The sequence below is a fragment of the Heterocephalus glaber genome, unplaced genomic scaffold, assembly GCF_053883595.1.
Source record: "Heterocephalus glaber isolate CG9 unplaced genomic scaffold, H.glaber_assembly_v1.0 deba00001724, whole genome shotgun sequence".
NCBI classification, from domain to species: Eukaryota; Metazoa; Chordata; class Mammalia; order Rodentia; family Bathyergidae; genus Heterocephalus; species Heterocephalus glaber.
This window is the reverse complement of record NW_028258435.1, coordinates 4,572,565-4,586,089: the sequence shown is the minus strand read 5'-3', so window position 1 is coordinate 4,586,089 and position 13,525 is coordinate 4,572,565. Positions and strand designations below refer to the sequence as shown.

At 52.3% G+C, this 13,525-nt stretch overlaps 1 long non-coding RNA gene across 1 annotated transcript; it reads right to left on the bottom strand.

The window, feature by feature from the left end:
• Positions 1 to 9,678: 9,678 nt before the first annotated feature.
• On the bottom strand, positions 9,679 to 10,755 carry LOC147821629 (uncharacterized). The gene is made up of 2 exons (XR_015446724.1): positions 10,435 to 10,755; positions 9,679 to 10,032 (listed from the first exon to the last, which is right to left on the bottom strand). It is a non-coding gene; the product is annotated as an uncharacterized LOC147821629 (long non-coding RNA).
• Positions 10,756 to 13,525: the final 2,770 nt, after the last annotated feature.

Here is a 13,525-nt window from a genome sequence, read left to right as displayed (position 1 = left end):
AAGGCTGGCTTTGAACTTGCAGCGACCCTACTGTCTCAGCCTCCCAAGTGCTGGGATTACAGGTGTGTGCCCCTCTCCAGGCTACATAAGTAAACTATTTTAAGGCTCAAGGGTGAAGAGACACTTTCTTTCTTTCTTTTTATTTATTTATTTTTTTAAGGTACCCAGGATCGAACTCAAGACCTTCTGATTACAAAGCAGGTGGGGCACCACTGAGCTAAATCCCTTCCCCAAAGGTGTTTTATTTCCATATAACACTTTCTTGGTAGTATTTAAAGCACACAAGGGTTGTGAATTGGAGGGTGGCAGAAGGGCTTCCTGGAAGATGTGGCCTTGCAGATTACATTTGCAAGATGTGTCAGGTTCAGGGCTTGTCCTGAAACCACAGGTGACCCCCTGCTCCCCATCCAGTAACCATGTACTTTCAAAGTAAGCCCAGACACAGGCTGCTCCAGGGTGTGGCATGGACCCGGACTTCCCCTGGGACATTTGTGCCTCTGTGGTCCACCGAGACAGCAGGATCCCTCTAGGATCCCTCCGTGCATGGCTTTTTTCATTAAAGTACAGGTTGCCAGCCTGATTACAGCAGGTACCATCCCTGGCTCAGAGAGCCTGCAGCCTGCAGGAGCAGAGGAGACAGAGGGACATTGTCCTGCAATGTTCTAGCTACAAGGTGGCCCAGATAAATAACTTTTAAGAAATGACTTTTTTTTTTTTACAAAGCTACTGTGATAAAAAATAGCATGGTACTGGCAAAGAAACAGACCTGAGGATCAGTGGAATAGATTAGAAGATGCAGAAATGACTACAGATATGCTCAGCCACCTCATCTTTGACAAAGGAGCCAACCAGCCTCACTGGAAGAAAGTTAGCCTCTTTAATAAATGGTGTTAGAAAAACTGGATTTCAGCCTGCCAAAGATTAAAACTAGACCCATACCTATCACCATGCACTAAATTAAGATCAAAGTGGATTAAAGATTTAAATATTAAGACAGAAACACTAAATTTTCTGGAAGATAAGTTAGGTAGAACTCTTGAAGATATTGGCATAGGAAAAGAAAAAAAGAACAAAATCTCAGTGGCACAGGAACTTGCACAAAGGATCAACAACTGAGATCTCATCTTATTAAAAAGCTTCTGCACTGTACGAGAAACCACCAACAGAGCTAACAGACAACCTACAGTGTGGGAAATAATTTTCAGCAACTGTACCTCAGACAAAGGACTAATATCTACAATATATAAAGAACTGAAGAGAATCAGACCCCTCAAATTCAAAGACCTAATTCAAAAATGGGCATCTGAAGTGAACAGACATTTCTCAGATGAAGTAAAAGCTGCAAATAAATATATGAAAAAATGTTCAACATCACTGGTCATTCGAGAGATGCAGATGAAAACAACACTGAGATTTCACCTCACCCCAGAAAGAATGGCTGCTATCAAGAAATCAACCAATAACAAATGCTGACGGGGGTGTGGGGAGAAAGGAACCCTTCTCCATTGTTGGTGGGAGTGCAGACGGGTGCAACCACTGTGGAAGTCAGTATGGGGATACCTCAAAGAACTAGGGCTAGAGGTCCCATTTAACCCAGCTATTCCCCTGCTGGGTATCTTTCCAAAAGAATTAAAAGAATCATACCACAGTGATATATGTGCACCCATGTTTATAGCAGCACAGTTCATGATAGCTAAAGCTTGGAAACAGCCCAAGTGCCCATTAACTGGATAAAGATGATTTTTTTTAATAAAATGGAGTACTACTCAGCCATAAAGAATGAGAAACTGCAGACATTTATAGCTAAATGGATGCACATTGAGGCGATACTCTTAAGTGAAATAAATAGGACACACGTGTAAATACTGAGTAGTTTCTCTAGTGTGAGAAACTGATAGTGTAATTAAGGATACATGTGGATGAAATGGCCTAACAACATAGTTCTTGAATTGTATTTCCATTCCGCGTCATCTGACTGTATTGAAATTTAAATTAGGGAGTAGCTTGGCTTACGTGGAGTCTGCTAACTGGAGTATTTTTTCCAGACCACTATTTGTTCAATGTTGGTTTTGGGGATCTTTCTGAAACAAATAAGATCCTCTGGTGTCTTGTTGGTGTTTGAGATGCTTTTTAAAGTTATATGGAAAAATATTTAAGTGCTTTTCAGTTTTGTTTTGGTTAAGTTCTACTGTATTTGAATATTATCGTAGTTTTTTCCCCCCTTGCATTGTTCTTCTTTGAAGGGTTTTAATTTTTGTATGTGTGTGTGTTTATAATAAAGTTATTAAAAAATGACTTTTTTTTTTGGTACTGGGGATCAAACTTGGGACCTTGCGCTTTTGAGGCAGGCAGCAGTACCACTGAGCTAAATCCCTGGTCCAAAAAATGACTTCTTTATCGCTTGTTTCTTCAATGAGGTAAAGTACACAAGGGGAGGTCAAAATATATGGTGTGTGCCTAAAATTTTTTTTTTCTTATAAGCAGGGCATTGTGACCCATGCCTGTCTCCTAGCTCTCAGGAGGCTGAGGCAGGAGGATCACTGTGAGTTCGAGGCCAGCCTGGGCTACAGAGCAAGACCTTGTCATTTTGCAGAAACAAAAGCTCCTCTGTATGAATCTCCCCACTGCAGAGACTTCCTTCTTACATCTATACTGCACGCTACAGGTCGCCAAGCAATGTCCCCCATGTCCTGTGACAGCGACCCACTGACTGTGCCTGCACCATAGGTGACAGGGCTGAGCCCAGAGTGGACATGGGCATCTCCAGTGCCCCCACACTTTCCCAATGTCACAGAGGAGCCAGGAGCCAGGTCCCTGGTAGTCCTCACCCTGGGCGCCAGAGCACCGGCAGGGCTCCCAGGACAGGGAGGACAGACCCAGGCCACTGAGCAGTAGAAATGGAGACCTTATGGACTTGGCCCTGGAGGGAGCCTCGGAGACAGGGCCTGGAGAGAGGAGGGTTAGAAAGGGTGTAGGCTTGCAAGGGCAAGGTCCCGAGTTTGATCCCCGGTACAAATGAATGAATGAATGAATAAATAAATAAATAAATAAAAAGGGTGTAGGGCAACAGCACTGAGGAGCAGAGTGGGGAGCTGGTCTCCAGGACCAAAAGTAGCCTTTCCTTAAAATGCATTTTTTTTGGGGGGGGCGGGGGAGGTGCTTATTTGAGGCAGGGTCTCACTATGTAGCCCAGGCTGGCCTTGAACTCGTGGCGATCCTCCTGTCTCAGCCTTCTGAGTTCTGGGATGACAGGTGTGCACCACCACATCTGGCTTAAAATGCATTTAGATGGGCCAGGGATTTATCTCAGTGGTGCCCCCTCCTGCCTCTCAAGGGCAAGGTCCTGAGTTTGATCTCCAGTACCAAAAACCAAAACCAAAACAAACAAACAACACACTTAAAAGACAAACTGAGACTGCCTCGTTAAGTGAAATGAGTCAGAGCTTAGATATCACATGGTTTCTCTTTTATGAGAACCCAAAATGTAAAAATAAAGCACAAAATAATAGATAACGGGAAACGGAGATAGATCTTTTACAGATGGGAAGAGGACCAAGAGAGGGGCTTTGGGAGGGGCGAGGGAGGGGAAGGGGATGTAAAGGGATTAGGATGCATTACATTGCGCTGGGGATTTAGCTCAGTGGTTCTGCCGTCTGCCTCGCAAGCAGAAGGACCCGAGTTCGATCCCCACCGCCAAACCAAAAGATGTGTTACACGCATGCACCGACTGCCTGAGGGGAATGTGATCGTCCTGTACTGCAGATGTGCAAATAAAAATTAAAATTAAAAAGAAAAGGCGAAGCACCCAAGAAAGCTTTAGCCTCGGAAGCTGCTTAGCACTGTATTCTGTAAATGAAAATACCAGCGTTAAAACCGGAACAGCTGCAAATAGCATGTTTCTGTTTTCCAGGGACTCAAGACGGATGCGAGGCCTTTCTCAGCCAACCGTGGGGGCAAGTTCAGGACGGGCCCGAGAGTCATCTTGGGGTGAGTGTGGCAGCCCCGAGACCAGGGGGAGTGTTCTCCAGCAAACAAGAGGAGCTAAGCTAGGGCGCTGGTGACCCCGAAGACCTGTGAAGCCCTGGCTCAGTCACAAGTAGAGCAGGTGACAGAATCTCCTGCAGAGACTAGGGAGGGACACGAGCTTGAGAGGTGAGTGAGGCCCCTTCCTGTCACAGCCCAAGAGCTTCGGGGACTGAAAGGCAGCTACAGGAAGGAGCACAAGGTGCAGGTGTTCCCCTGGTGGGTCCTTAAAACTGCAGAGGGGCCCTGCTTTGGTTCTGTGGGTCCTGTCCTCGGGGCTCCTGGGTACTGGCTGAGAAGCACTAGGAAACCAGGTTTGTCCGACACGTTCCCTCTGCTGGGGACATTCAGGACTCTCCCTGGGCCCAGCTTAGCACGCGTCCCCCTGTGGGGCAGGAGCCCTCCCTCTGGCCCCACAGCCCACTCACTCCTTTATTTTCTGGCTGTTCCTGGCCCCCGGGGAAGAATGAAGACCCAGAGGAGACCGGGGGGACCTCCTCTCGGGCCAGTGCTATAGATAGCTGAGTCAGGCAGAAATACTCCAGGCAGTCAGCCAGGCCTGGGCCCCCAGGAATCAGGACAAAGGTGAACATCACAGCCGTGGCACATCTGTTGGAGACCAGGCCTCAAGATAAAGACAAAATGACCAGGCCTGTACTCCTGCAAGGACAAACACTGGGCCAAATGAAGCCTAGACAGAAATTAGCCACCCCAGTGGGTGACCAAGCCTCCAGACTCACCATTTTCTAGAAAAAGTCTTTGTTCTTTCCATGTTCTTTTTTTTGAGTCAGTTCTCACTATGTAGCCCAGACTGGCCTTGAACTCACAGTGATCCTCTGGCCTCAGCCTCCCGAGTGCTGGGATTACAGGCAGGTGCTACCAAGCCTGGCTTCTTTTCATGTTCTTTCCCTTGTTACGTGACTTGTTCCCCCATTGGACCATTATTACCTAAGCGACTATACTTGTAACCTTATTGATTGATCATAGCTGCAACCCACGTCGTGCCTACGTGGGTTTTGCTCTATAAACTTCCCTGTAAAGTGGGATCCCCGGCTACCCATTCGGGTCCCCTCCTGCCTCTCAGGAGCTAACTTCTCAATAAATACTTTCCTACTCTTCACGTCCATTGTTCCTAGAATTCATTCTTCAGTGGGTAGAGGACATGAGCTCAGCGTGTCTGACACCTAACAGGTTGGGAGATGTAAATCTTCATATCTCATCTCCTGTATCACCGATATGTTCAGGGAACTCAGATTCACAGGTGGCTTTTCTGTGCTGCTCCTTAGCCCTGCCAAGTGCCTGGAGCAGTGGCGGCTGCACACAGTAGGCGCTTTGCGGATGTTGTCTGGGGAATGAGCCCAGCCAGCCCCTTCTCAGGTAGCTCAGAGGCCAGGGATGGTGGTGTCCAGGCTGGGGCCCCTGCTTACAAATGGGCACCCAGGCGCCAGGTCAGAGTCCCCAGAGCCACTTCCTCAGGGAGCAGGGGGGCACACAGGGAAGCCGCTGCCCTGGACAGCACCTGGCAGGGCCCAGGGCCAGCACTTCCTGCCTTGGCCGGGGGTCCTGACCACGCCCTCTTAGGGCGCTGCTCTGAGCACTGCGGCTTCTGCAGACAAAGTGGGGCCCAGAAAGGTGCGAGCCTGCAGGACCCCGACAGCACAGTAACCCCAATGCCCAGTCCCCCACCCCTACCCCCAGGCCTGGGTGCAGCCAGCAGTTGGCTGTGGGCACACAGAGCCAGCCGGGCCTGCTCCCTCTCCTTCTAGGTGTGTGACGAGGCCTGGTGCCTCTCCGGCCTCTCCAGGCCCCTGCCCGCTCCCTGGGGATCATGTGTACTTGGGCTGTCACCGGGGTACTGCCTGGCAGGACCTGTCGCACAGAGCAGGCAGACAGAGACAAAACCCCTGCCTGGGTCCTGAGGAGGAATCTAGGGAGAGCCCTCCCCACCCAGTGTCCCCTTTCCCCAGAAGCTTGGGTAAAGTGAGGCCCACAGCGCCCTTTCTGCCAGGGACCTTCCGCAGACCCACACAGGGGCCAGTGGCCTGGGATCCTCCCTCTGGGTGGGTTGGACCCAGAGTCCCGTTTGGAGGGGGGAACAGAGCAAGCATGAGTGTCACTTCGGAGAGTGACCATGGGAAGCCCGTGACTTCTGCCTGGCTCCTGCTCTCCTGTGCCCCCCCCAACCAGACTGAGATAGGAGGCTGAGGCAGAAGGATCTTCAGTTTGAGCCCACAATGAGCAGTTTAGTATCTTAGAGATCCTGGGTCAAAATTAAAAATACAACATAGGGCTGGGGATGTAGCTTAGTTGGAAGGCCCTGGATTTGATCCCCAGCACTGCAAAAAAAAAAAAAAAATGTATGTAGCAGTGAAAATGTGGGAGTCTCAGGCACTGAGCTGTCTGGGCTCCTAGGTGCTCCAGGCCAGAAGGTGGGTCTGACATGGGTCCCTGTGCTGCTGGAATCCACGATACCAGTAGCAGTTCAGCGCTTGGCATCTGCACACTTCCGTGTAAGCTGCAGAGCAATTCCGGGATGCTCCATGCTCAGAAAGACTGCTGAGCCGGCCATGCTAAAGTGCTGGGGCTGGGCCCCAAGTTGCTATCCTCCTGCCTCAGCCTCCTGCTGGCTGGGATCACAGGTGTGCACCACTACGCCTGGCTGTGGACCTTTCGTCAGCGCTCAATAGCGTGACTGTCCTGATCAAAGCTCCTGTCCTGCCTTTCACCACTGCTGGGCTCCTTGATTGCCCTTATGTTATGTGACGGTGGCCGAGGGTGGTTTTCTGGACCCTGGGAACTGGGACTTTTGCCCTCACTTCCAATTACAGGAGTAGTAGTGGCACAAAGAGGCCACCAGGGGGCGCCCTGCCACAGATCTGTGCTGGTTCCCCAGTCACATCTGTCTGTGGGACGGAGCTGTCTGTCCACTTTGGACCTGTGCCCTTCTCTGTATTTTCTACTTCAATAAAATGCTTACATTTTGAAATCAGAGCTCTGGTGACACCTGGAAAGCCACCTGTGCCACACGGGGAGTCTGGGCTCAGGGACCATGTCCATCCTAGGGTGCCAGGGTCCTGGGGCTCCCATGTACCAGGCCCCGGGTCACTTATCTGGGAGGCTTTGGTGGGGAGTGAGTGAGGAGGGTGCTCAGGGGTGATCTCAGGGCACAGGGAGAAGCCGGGAAGCCCGGCACAGTGGTGCACAGCGGTCATCCCAGTGCCCCAGAATGCCCAGGCAGGAGGACCCCAAGTGAGCGGTCAGCCTGGGCGAGTTAGTGACTTAGCAGGACCTTGTTGAAAAATTAAATGGATTAAATAAATAGAGTGGGTGCAGACCCCGAGTTCAAGCCCCTGCTCCCCACCCCCCCCACACAGGAAGGAAAGAGAGAAAGCTGGAGTCCCCAGAGCCCGGGGCAGGACACCCTCTCCTGCAGGCCAAGAGGCAGGGGCAGAGCGGGGCCTGAGGCAGGGCCAGCTTCAGCGAGGCCACAGGGGTGTGGGCTCCAGACCTGCTGGGCAGAGTGGGCATCACCCTGTCCCTCGGTCACCACCACTGCCACTGCCACTGCCCCAGCTCTGGTGCTCCTGGCCCAGGCTGGGGACCTTCTGCGCTGAGCTGTCCCTGTCCCCAGTGGGGCTCCAACGTCCTGACAAGGGGAGAGGCCCCAGAAAGTGCTCATACCTGGACTTCCCCAGGTAGAGGGGCCCGGCTGTCTTCCCAGAACACATCTGAGCTCCTTCTCAGAAGTTTGTGGAACATCCCAGGCCTTCTGAGACCTGGTGAGTGTGGCAGACCCTTCTCACAGGATGGGCCGGCTGGAGTCCCAGGAGGGCAGTGCTGGGGACTCAGGCTCAGTATATGTCCAGGCAGAGCCCTGCTCACAATGCACTCCTACAGGAGGATGGGATAAAGCAGATGTGGAGCCAGGCGTGGGAGCAGGTGCCTGAGATCCCAGCACTCGGGAGACTGAGGCAGGAGGACTGCTGTGAGGTCAAGGCCAGCCGGGACTACATAGTGAGACCCTGTCTCAAAACAAAAACAAAAACAAAAACCAGGGCTGGGGATTTGGCTCAGTGGTTTCGCTGCCTGCTATGCAAGCGCAAGGACCCGAGTTCGATCCCCGGTACCAAAAACAAAAAAAACCAAAACCAAACCAACAAACAAAAAAACCAACAACAACAGCAAAAGAGTCCTGTCCTTCTCCCTCCCTTGAGAACCTCTGAAGAAGACTTTACTGGGTGTTACGGATTCTCTGAGTACAATGGCAAAATCCCGAAAGCTTGGGCAGCAAGCATGATACAGATCTGAAGAAAAATCCCCAGTGAATTTTTATCTTTGCTTTGGCAGCTACAGAATTTCAAATGGAGGCAGTGCCTATGTCCGACAGGCTCCACTTCTGAGAAGAGATTAAAGAGGTGAAAATCTCGAACTGGATCAGAGGCAGGCTCTTTCTATGCTGGTCACGGATGCTACCTGCAGCAGGGTGCTGTGGGAGAAAAATACTGTGTAGGAGAAAGAACCTTCTGCAATCTTCTGGATGTGTGTGCCTCGTTCTCCGAGAGGCTTCCCTCTCTTCCTGGGCCTGGGGCCTCTGCTGTGCCCTGGCCACTCTGTACTGACCTCTGGCAGACATCAACCCCATGGCACGGTCTTGTTCCTGCAGACTGGGACTCCCAAGATCGAACTCAGGACCTTGCGCTTGCGAGGCAGGCAGCGGCACCGCTGAGCTAAAGCCCAGGCCCTCCTCACCTATGCTTATTTTAGACCTGGGTAGCTGAGAGGTCTCCGACTCCTCCAGGTCACCGGCTGGAAAGAGGCCGAGGGGTCACGTCTCCAAGTCAGCCCTACTCCAGAGCTGTGCCGGTGACCGCGCTGCCCGCAGTGAGCCCGTGCCTTTTCATTTCCTGAGCAGCCAGGCCACCTTCTCGGCCTCCGGGTCGCCCGTCCGCAGCTCAGCCTGCAGGAGGCAGGGCGTGCGTGGCCAGCAGGGGGCGCTGCAGGCCAGGGCTGAGCTCCAGCTGGCCCCCTAGAGGAGGCGGAGGCAGCAAGGCCCCAGAGGTGCTTAGGGCAACGTTGTCTCGGGTGTGCAATCAGGAGCGCGTGTTAGTAAACAAAAGCAAAGGTCTCCAACTTCCCCGGCTGTCAGATGAGGTGGCTGCTTTAGGCCACAGGGCTGCCGCAGCACCAGGGCAGCGATGGCTACAGTGAGGTCCCGGTGGGGTGCAGCTCTTGCCGGAGGCGGCCCTGGGCTGTCTCTCTCCACTTTGGCTGGCCTGTGTGACGGGCCTTCCTGGAGTTCCGGGTTAATCGACCACAGACAGCAGCCTTGGCAGCGAGAAGAGGAGCTGAGCACAGAACTCTGTCTCCCCTCTCCTAGCCTCAGCTCAGCCTCCGGACGCAAACCAGGGCCGCGAGGAGCAAAGGATCTCCTCCAGCCGGGCTGCGGGCTACGGGCTGAGGGCTGAGGCAGAGTTGCTGGGTTCCTATGGATCCTTGGCTTCCCAACCCCAGACCTCATTCCAACCGTCTTTTCTTTCTGATAAATTAAAATTCCTCCCATCACTCATGGAGGAGGAATCTGCTCCTCGCTTTCTGAGAGCCTCTCCCAGGGATCACATATATAATGTGTGATCAAAACACAGTGAATGTTTCAACTTAACATTTAAAAAATTTATTATAGTAAGAGACACACTGTCATGAATCCCCCTCAAAATCCTCCCCCTCGGTGTGAACACACTCATCCCATCATCCTTGTGACTTTCTGCAGCAGCTCTGGAGTCCTCTTTCCTGAGGTGTGGTCAAAAATACGGTGACTGCTGATGCCGAGTGCCACCCAGCGGAAAGGCAGTTTGTAAAGCACAATACTGTGTCCTCATCCACCTTAGTCACTGGATATGTCACCATGTGACTCCTGGATCTTCCCCAAAGTCACAATGACCATGATAGGGAGATGTTTTGAATCCATTTCAGGGCATCTTATCTCCACGTCAGAAAGGAGGTGGCTGGGGCCTGGAGTGGAGTTAGGCAGGGCTTGAGCTAAGGGTGTTGAGGGTGATGTTTGGGGGCCTAGAATTGGGGGCCAAGCTGGACATGGGGGCTTGGGAAGCCCTACTGGGTGGACAGGGCACAGCAGACTGGGCCCGAGGCAGGCAGGGCCCGGGTCTTGTCCCTGTCCCTGCAGCTTAGGCCGCCTACTCCCACAGCCTGGGGACATCTGTCCTCCACTGTGCCTGTCCCCATGGTGGGGCCATGAGGCCCAGCTGCATTCGCAAGGACAGCTGAGGCTGGGGTACAGAGGACAGAAAGGAAGAAAGGAGCAACAGTGACCTGGAGAGGTGTCTAAGGACTTCAAGCTCGAGGGATGGGCAGTGGAGGAGGGCCAGTGAGTTATGATTATAATAAAGACCTTACCTTGCAGGCGCAAGGTCCCGAGTTTGATCCCCATGCCAAAAAAAAAAAGGCCTGAGGCTCAGCTGGGCTTGGCTTCTGTGGAGCAGTAACAGGAAGTTGCCGTTCATGGCTGGCTGTTTCCTAGCAGCAGCTCGTTCTCAACAGGGCAAGTGCTCTCGATGACACAGGGACACCATGTTCTGGGGTGCAGAAGGCATCACAGCAGGGCTCAGGGGCCGAGCGAAAGTGACCTCTTCTCTGACACTTCCGGCAGGCAGCTGGTGACAAGCACTGTCACACTAATAGAGCGCAAATGCTTTGCCCTGGCCACCTCCCCGCTCAGAGGGGCAGGATTAGAAAGAGTCCCTGCAGGGAAACAAGCCCACTTCCTGTACCTTTATGCACGCGTCAAATGTCACAGATAGTGCTGCAAAGTCATCCTGGGGTTCTCTGTTCTCTAGGGACCCTGCTGACAACCTGTTCCTTCCCCTCCTTCCGGGCAGCCACCCCCATTCACGGTGTTGACTGAGCCCTGGTTTATTTGCTGTTCATTTTAGAAAATTGGGGGTGGTGGCGTTTAATCTGCCTCTGCCTCCACGGTGGCACTTCCTGTCTGGCGCCTGCCCCCCTCCAGAACCTTGTGTGGCTCCCACCGTGCTCGCCCCTCATCTGCCAGGGAGAGGGGGCTGCTCCGGGCCAGATTCCACCTAGCTGTTCACTCGCTCCCCGCCAGGGGGCGCTGCCCCAACACAGGGATATATTGCCAGTAATTGCGTGCCTGTGCGTGTGCGTGTGTCTGTGTGTTTGCGAAACTGAGCAAGCTTGAACCCCCAGGTCCTGGACGACCCCGCGGATCTCCCAGAACACACAGGAAACACTCGATGCTGACCTACCCTTGCATGTAGCAAGCCCCGGCAGCGAAGGTCCCTATCTGTTTCCCTGCAGTGACACGGCCAGAAGTGGCAGGCTCGAGCCGTGAATCAGGGCTTTGCTTCTAAGAGAGCTGTAAAGATGAGCCCCCCTGGAACCCAGTACTTGCATTAAACCCAGGGCCTTTGCTCTGAGCTACATCCTCGGTCCTTTTCTAATTTCTTGTTTTGAGCCAAGCTCTCATTAAGTGGCTAAGTTGCCCAGGCTGGGCTTGAACTTGTGATGCTCCTGGTTCAGCCTCCCAGAGTGCAGGGGTTACAGGTGTCCACCACCACACCTGGCTAAGAGCAACTCCATGATCACCTCTGAGCCTCATCTGCTTACTGAATGAATAAAATTCTGGAAAACCAACTCAGGTGTGGTGTGCACCTCTGTAATCCCACCATGAGGGAGGCTGAGGCAGGAGGATCACTGTGAGTTGGAGGCCAGCCTGGGCTACATAGTGAGACACTGTCAAAAAAAGGGGGGAGTTTGGATAAAGGACACCCATGGTTAAAGAGAAATGAAAGCACTGTTTATAATCCATGCTGTGAACGTGTTTGAGATAGCAGTGCTTGTGCAGACCCTTGGTGTTCAGGAGAGCCAGCCAGAGGTGCTCGTGGATGCCTGGTAACCTGAGAGACAGCTCTGGAGATGATGCTGACTGCCATGGCCTCTGCACACATGGCTGTGGCTCAGGACCCAGGGGTCCCTTCCGCATGCAGGGCCTGTCTCATGTAGGATCCTGCTCCCCATGGAGGTGGTGTGTCGGGCTGCAGACAGAGCTCCAGGAGCACCTGAGCCCTGGCCTGCTGCGCGCTTCTCTCCCCTGGTCCCAGCATGCATGCTGTCCTGCTTGTGTCCCGTCTGGGGCTCTGAGGGGACGGAGTTAGACGTCACCATGGGAACATGGCGGCCACTGCTGCTGATCACTGGGGAATCCCTGGCTGCAGGAGGCTATTAGGAGGGCTCCCAAGGTGCAGAGGGAGACAGATGTCCCCAGGGCTGTTCCGTGGCCCTGAGACCACAATGATGGTGGCAGACTGGGGAGAAACTTTGACTCAGGCAGGAGCCTGGGCTCAGCCCATGCCTGGCAGGCAGCCTGTGTAACCTTGGGCAGGTTCCATCCCTCCTGTCCCTGAGAGGCCCCATGAGGAAGGGGGATGGCACTTTACAGATTCTCAGGAGAACACAAAAGAGTTGCAGTTGCTGAGGCACAGTTACGTGTGGTGTAGTGACGCTCCTGTCAGTGACAGGGGTGACTGAAAACTGTGGCCAATAAAAATCTTTTATTGCAATAAAAGATGCATTGGCATGAGTCCCCCTCAAAATCCTCCCTCCCTCTGAACACACTCATCTCACTGTCCTCACCACTTCCTGCAGCAGCTCTGGAGTCCTCTTTCCTGAGGGTCTTTAGCTGCGCTCTCCTGGCTGCCTCGATGTCCTGAATGGATTCGAAATATCTCCCTTTCATGGTCCTTTTGCCTTTGGGGAAGAGCTGGAAGTCACGCAGTGCCAATCCCATGATTTGGATGGATGAGGACACAGCGTCATGTGTTTACGAGCTGCCTTTCTGCTGGGTGGCACTTGGCAGTATCCATCACCATGTTTTTGATCACCTTGTGAGGTGTGGCTGTGTTCTGTAAACACTCAGGGCTCCCTGACCCTGTCTTTCTGGGTGAAGAACGAAGGAGGCTGGATGATGGATCTTTTGATTTGTTCTGACTTTTTATTATAGTGATTTTCAAATACAAATGAAAGGGCTGGATGTGGTGGCATACACTTGTCATCCCAGCACTATGGAGGCTGAGGTAGGATTGATGAGTGTTCGAGGCCAGCCTGGGCTACATAGCAAGACCCTGACTCAAAAAAAAAAAAAAAAGGAAGAAAGATAATTGAGTAAGAATCTTCCACAGATATCTCACCAAAATCAACAGTGAATTTCCAGTTAACTTTAATTCATCCACCACCTTTTTAAAAAAATCAACTTTATTGAGGTATAATTTATATACAAATAGTGCACCTAAACACAACTTTGGATGCATTTAGACAATGTAGACACTACTGTGTCGTAGCTGTTACCATGTGGTTTTTTTTGTTTTTTTTTTCTGTTACCATGTTTGACCGCTTCGACAAACCCCCATTTCTCAGCGAGCCACGCTGCGCCTTCTTCTTTGGGGACCTGACAAGACCTGGGTGGGCT